Raw genomic sequence first — 7308 nt, forward strand, 5'->3', positions numbered from 1 at the left:
GGCATATGCCTTCTTCACCGCACTATTTACCTGGGTGGCAACTTTCAAAGATCTGTGTACATGGACACCAAGATCCCTCTGCTCATCCACACTACCAAGTATCCGACCATTAGCCCAGTACCCCATCTTTTTGTTACTCTTACCAAAGTGAATCACCTCACACTTAGCTACATTGAACTCCATTTGCCTCCTTTCAGCCCAGTTCTGCAGCTTATCTATATAAGCTGTTGCCTGTATAAGCTGCTTCTGTTGCCTATTGCTTTCCTATTGAATTCAATAGCATCAATTGCAGTACTCCTAACCATATACAATATTTCCTTCAATCATTTAGCAGCTGATTTAGCATCCAATTCAGAAGCTATTCCATATGTTGAGAATTCTTTCTCTATGATGTCCAGTTTTGTCTTCTTCCTGGCTCACCCCTGAGATTAAATCTTCCTGGCAATATTTTTTTCCTTAAACCATTGATTCTTAACGTCATTATCTGCTTTAGGGTTTTTCTTTTGCAGCACTGTTGGTTTTCCCATATTTTGCAACTCTTAATAGAATCATTGAATCCCTACAGTGTGGAAGCAGGCTATTCAGCCGAAGAAGTCCACACCAATCCTCCAAAGAGCATCTCAGCCAGACCCACTCCATCCCTGTTACCATGCATTTGCCATGGCTAATCCACCTAGCCTGCACATCCCTGGACACTTTAGCATTGCCAATCCACTTAACCTACATATCTTTGAACTGTGGGAGGAAACTGGAGCACCCGGAGGAAACCCACACAGACACGGGGGGATTGTGCAAGCTCCACACAGACAGTCACCCGAGGGTGGGATTGTACCCGTGTCCCTGGCGCTGTGAGGAAACAGTGCTAACTATCATGCCACACCCACTCAATCTGTTATGCATCCAGTCTGATTGATATATCCCTCTATGCCTTATCCCCTCAAGTATTTTCCCATTTAAATGTATCAACAGCATTTACCTCAGCATGCAGTAGCAGATTCCATGTTGAACTACTCATTGGGTAGAAAAGAATTTTCTGAAATTTTTATTCTTGTTCTGGAAGGATTTCCCACTCTTTGTAACTTTCATGGAGGACATTCATGCCTTTAAACAGCATGGAATCTGAAGAAAAGCAAATCCATGTTAGACTAAAATAATTTGATCCTTTAAATGAAGGGCTTTGTGACTTTCCAGGATCCTCACTCCTGTGTTATCCAGGCTTGCCTCTTGGCCCTGTTAATTCTGTGTAAGATTCTTGCTCTTTCAGAGTGAATAGCTGCATTACTTAAAGTTTCCCTTTAGGCCAGTGATATTTAAGTTTGCAGTCCCCAAGGTCAGCTCACATTATTAAATTCATACTTGGAATTACTCCCATAGACCACCAGCTTGTGGTATAACCTGTACCAAGCTTTGGATTTCTTCTGTTCCCATACTTCACTTCGCAGGGTCTATCAGCAGAAGTGCCACTCTTTAAAGTGTTCTTTTCTATTTAGAGCTACCGTCGGGTGTTATAAGATTTTCTCAGCAATCCACAGGATGTGTTTTGTTTGTAGTCTTCTGGATGACAACATCAGCATCGTTAGCAGTGATGCTACTGAGTTTATTCTTCAGATCCCAGTTGGCCACCATGATGTGTAGATTGCCATCCATAACTACTAAATGTGTAAATTCTTTCAGGGATTATGTTGTCTAATGTGTGTGAGGGTAACCACCATCTGGTCTAATGGGAAGAATTTTGTCGAAGAACAAGATGCAGTTTATTGTGTTGCTGCAAATATTTGAAGGCATGGTGGCTCAGTGGTTAGCACTGCTGCCTCACGGCACCAGGGATCCAAGTTCAATTCTGTTCTCGGGTGACTATGTGAAGTTTGCACATTCTCCCTGTGTCTGTGCGGGTTTCCTCCCACAGTCAAAGGATGTGCAGGTTAGATGGATTAGTCACGCTAAATTGCCCCTCGTGTTCAAGGATGTGCAGGCTCGGTGGATTAGCTATGGGAAACACAATGTTATAGGGTAGGGGAGTAGGTTTGGGTGGGATGCTCTTTGGAGGGTTAGTATGGACTTGATGGGCCAAATAACCTGCTTTCACACTGTAGGGATTCTATGGTAAGAATAGGCTATAGATTTCTTAACTAAAATTTTGACTTTGACCTTTTCTCCCTCAAGATTGTTCTCTAATGTCCTTCTAAGTGCTTTTGACATTATCTCATTAGACAGTCCTTATTGCATTCAATCAAGAATTAATCCTTCCAAACATATACACAATAAACTCCAACGGCACAATAGAAGGTTTCACCCACGGGGTGTGCAAAAGCAGCTAGAAAATCAATCTCATCAACTGTCTTAATTAATTTTGAAGAATTCATTTTCAAAAGATCATTACAAACCATGGCTTCCCCATTGGGGAGGGTGAAGGAAGGTTTTGAAGTAAATGGAGATAATCTCTCTTCAACTATGTTGAAGATTATTGTGAGGAGCATGTTCCGTGGGTGTTTATTAACCAACGAGTTCATTGTGAAGCCTGCAAGGTTTGCACTTCTCCTTTACCTCAGGCAAAAACCTCTGGTGCTGTGTTTATACTTTAGCTCCTGAATAAAGTCAAACTTTGAAAGAAAAACTCATGCTGAGTATTGAACATCTTTTCCCCTGTCAGTTCATTTTCCACTTCATTGCAGAAATAGAAGCTCTACCCCATTTTGAACAAGTTTCTGAACGGCCACTTTGCTGGAAGACAAGAGATCTTGTCTAATTACTGCATTGTTTACATAAATGACAGCACAAACAATAGGCAATTCAACTCAATTGGTGCTCCATCTGTAATGCATCCAATCTGAATAGTATATCCCTCTATGCCTTACTGCCTCATGTATTTTCCAATTTAAATGCGTCAATACCTTTTTATCTCAGTCTGCGGTAGCATACTCTATAATAAACTACTCTCTGGGTAGAAAGTAATTTTCTGACTTTCATGCATGGTCATTTTGTGTTAATTCATCCTGAGTTTGGACACACCATAGTTTCTTACCATACATGATTTTTTTGCTCCTCCTTGTCTGTATAATATTTGACATCTGAAATACACTGTTTTCCTTTGTCAAATCTGGACATCTGAAAAATGTCTTTTTCAGTTTCTGTCTTTGCAATTGTCAGCCAAATTCCAGAAGATTTCCAGTTCTCGTATTGTGTCCACTGTCTCCAATAACCTCTATTTTTCTTTAATGCTGGAAACATTTTTTCCCTCAACTGTTCTCCTTCAAGCAAAAACCTTGCCCAAAATTTTCAAAAACTGTGCCCATACCTAAGGATTTGAGCATCCTTACAGGACTGTTTAGTTCAGTCATAAGATTGTGGACATCACTGGCTCATCCAACATTTATTGTCTAACTTAATTGTCTAAAGGGCAGTTAAGAGTCCATTACCTTGCTGTGGGTCTGGAAACATAAGACAAGGCAAGACAAACTAAGGGGAGCCGTTTCCTTCCCTAAAGGACATTTATGAACAGATGAGTTTTTCAAACAATGGGATTTTCATAGTCATAATTAGACTGTTAATTCTAGATTTTGCCACCTAACACAGCAGGATTCAATACTAAGTCTCCAGGGTATCTGTGTTAACAGTCTAGCGATAATACATTCCCTGAATAGGATAGAATAACAACGTTGTCATCTAATATCAATGATCCATCTTCTACAAAATCCTTTGCACTCCATTATATCCCTTTCTGAGTATTTCTCTTTTTACAACATGCTGCATTACATACTGCTCTGAAATTCTCTGCCTTGGTCAACTCAGTCAGTCAGCTATTAAAACTAAAATCTACAACAGCTCCTCTTCAGTACTCTCATAGTCTTCATTCCTAATCTCTTCAACTTCATTCATGTTCTGTATAAGATAAAGGTAAGTCACCATTGTACTATTGAGCCATAGGGTTGTACTTTCATTGGAGAGAGACAACTAGTGGTGGTTTAAACTCTAGGTCACCATGCCTTGGGTGAAGGGAGAAGTTGAGAAAGAGAGTTCTTAATGGTAATCTCAGCCAGTGCAGGAATTGAACCCACACTGTTGACCTTACCCTACATTGCAAGCAGTGTTTCCCAGGATGTACACCTTCTCTGATATTGCATTGCAGGCTGCAATCAATAAAATAATTCTGTGAAGCTGTATTGATGTGTCTCAAAGGTGACAAGTGAGCTTGTGATTCTGCTGTTGAAGAATTTCATTAGTGTAGTGTTTTAAAGTTTTCTGTTTGTTTATTTTTAATGTTACATAAGGACCTATTTGTGGCTTAGACATTACTCTTGACCAGGATGGTTATTGACCCTAGTAACTCTACTTTAACTCTAACAATATTTATATCACATATGTCTAGAGAGAAAAGTCATGGTTATGCCAAATCATATAGAACTGCTACCTGAGCATGCAGAACTCTAAAGATTTCCTCTTTCAACATCTCTTGTAAATGATGTCCATACCTATAGAGTCAGAGTCATACATCATGGAAACAGATGCTTTGGTCTAACTTATTTGTAGCGCTTAGCCCATATTTCTCTAAACGTTTTCTATTCATGCACCTATCCAAATATTTTTTAAGTGTTGTAATTGTACACACAGCTACAACATCCTCTGGAAGCTCATTCCATACATGCACCACCCTCTGTGTGAAAAAAATTGCCCTTCAGGTTCCTTTTAAATCTTCCCCTTTCAATGCAAGCTTATGTTCTTAAATAAATTCATAAACCCTTGCAATTTTAATTTAAGAATTAAGAGCCTAAACCTAACCCAAGTGATGAGAAAAGGTTAAATGTAATTTGTAGATAACAAATACTCTGCCCATTTTGCAGCCATCTTGTATAGATAAGCATTCTGTTTTCCAAGATTTAATGAAGGTTATGGAAATTTGCTGTCACATTTGCAGTTCACCTTCTATTAACAACCCAGTCTTTTAATGACCTGACTATATCAGAGAGTAGAAATAATCAGAAAATATATCATGATTTGAACTGATATCAGGTCTCAAAAAGACACTCTGTAAGTGAGATGGTACTATTATAGGGTGTTTCAGCAACATATTTTACAGCTGTGATGAAATTCATTATTTTTGAATCAATTTTGAATGAGAATATGAGCAAGCTGTGAACTTTGTAACATACAGCAAACTTTGTGTTCTAAAATAGGTATTAGCTACATTCAGTGCTGCTGTGCAATGAGGGTAGGGTTTGTTGCAATGTTTACAACAGGTCATTCAATATAATGCAATCTAATTCAATGCAACAGAGGAACAGGCCCTTCCACTCAACTACTTCACTGGGCAGGGAATTTCATAGATTCGCGACCCTCTGGGTGAAGAAGTCCCTTCTCAATTCAGTCCTAAATCTGCTCCCCGTAAGTTTGAGGCTATGCTAAGTTGTCTTAGTTTCACCCGCAGTGGAAGCATCATCTCTACTTCCATCTTATCTATTCTCTTCATAATTTTATATGCTTGTATGAGATTCCCCCTCATTCTTCTGAATTCCAATTAATATAATCCCAGTCTACTCAATCTGTCATCATAAGTCAACCGCTTCAACTCCGGAATCAATCAAGTGAGCCTCCTCTGTACCCATTCTAGTGCCAGTACATCCTTTCTCAAGAAAAGAGACCAAATCTGCACACATTAATCCAGGTGTGGCCTCACCTTATACAGCGGCAACATAACCTCCCTGTTTTTAATCTCGATCCCTTTAACAATGAAGAACAAAATTCTATTTACCTTCTTAATTACCTGCTGCTCCTGAAGACCAACCTTCTGCGATTCATGCACAAGGACACCCAGGTCCCTCTGCATAGCAACATGTTGCAACTTTTTACCATTCAAGTAATAGTCCTTTATCAGATTGCCTCTCAGCCTCTGTCTTTCCAGTGGATACAATTCGAGTTTATCCAATCCGTCCTCATATAAAACCCTTGAGATCAGGCAACCTCCTAGTAAAGCTTCTCTGCATCCTTTCCTTCTGGTAATGTGATGACCAAAACTGAATGCAATATTCCAAATGTGGCCAACTAACGTTTTCTACAGCCCCAACATAACTTGCCAACTTTTATATGTGATGTCCCAGCCAATGAAGGCAAGCGGGCTGAATGCCTTCTTGACCACCTTATCCACCTGAGTTGCCACTTTCAGGGATCTGTAGACCTGTACGCCCAGATCCTGCTGTATTTCAATGTTCCCAAGGGTTCTGCTATTTGTTGTATAATTTGCATCTAAATTTAAACACTTCAAGGGTCCCTGAAGAGCAGGTCAAAGGTCACAGTGCACTGAAGTTAGAAGACAGAAGGAGATAGAAGCAGGCTCCATTCAAAAAAAAATTTAGTTAGACCATGGAAAGGTTATATAATGGACACTGCCTGGGGCTCAGTTAAATGTAAAGTATTCAGAACTCAGGAGACACTCGAGAAAGCAGTCAGCAGCTATGTGTTAGAGTTAGGGTTTAGAAGAAGCCACATGTTAGCAATCACAGCAGAGAGTGGGGATTAAAAGGTCAAATGCAGTCATTTCTCAGTGCAACTGGTCAAAATGAGCGATCAGGCAAAAAAAGATGCCGGGCACTACCCGCTTTGTGACGATACTTGTCTGTGAAAATGTTGGATTTACGCCTGTGAGTAAGTGCTGAAGTGTACTTTCAAGAAACCAGGAAAATGTTATCCCTGGAGAAACATTTGAACTACCAGGACAAGAGACGGTGGCTTTTGTGGAGTAAAAAGCTAGGTCTTTGAAAGAGAAGAAATTAGAATGCCTTGTAAATATGTAATGAGATATGCTGACTCAATGCCTGGGAAACTGCTGAGGAATCCATGGGATCTACCTGGACAGTATTTGCTATTTGAGGAGAAAGTGAGGACTGCAGATGCTGGAGATCAGAGCTGAAAATGTGTTGCTGGAGTCGGTCGGTTTATAGTAAATGTCCATGTTGATTCAGTCGCCTAAGATAGAAATAGAAAGGTCGAGGAAGGGGAGGGAGGAGTCTGAGACGGTCCAGGTGAATTTGAGGTCGGGGTGGAAGGTGTTGGTAAAGTGGATGAACTGTTCAATCTCCTCGTGGGAGCACGAGGCAGCGCCGATACAGTCATCGATGTAGTGGAGGAAAAGGTGGGGTGGTGCCAATGTAGCTGCGGAAGATGGACTGTTCCACATATCCTATGAAGAGGCAGGCATAGCTGGGGCCCATACGGGTGCCCATGGCTACTCCTTTGGTTTGGAGGAAGTGGGAGGATTGGAAAGAGAAGTTGTTCAGGGTGAGGACCAGTTCAGTTAGTCGAAGGAGGGTGTCAGTG

The sequence above is a fragment of the Chiloscyllium plagiosum genome, chromosome 30, assembly GCF_004010195.1.
Source record: "Chiloscyllium plagiosum isolate BGI_BamShark_2017 chromosome 30, ASM401019v2, whole genome shotgun sequence".
NCBI classification, from domain to species: Eukaryota; Metazoa; Chordata; class Chondrichthyes; order Orectolobiformes; family Hemiscylliidae; genus Chiloscyllium; species Chiloscyllium plagiosum.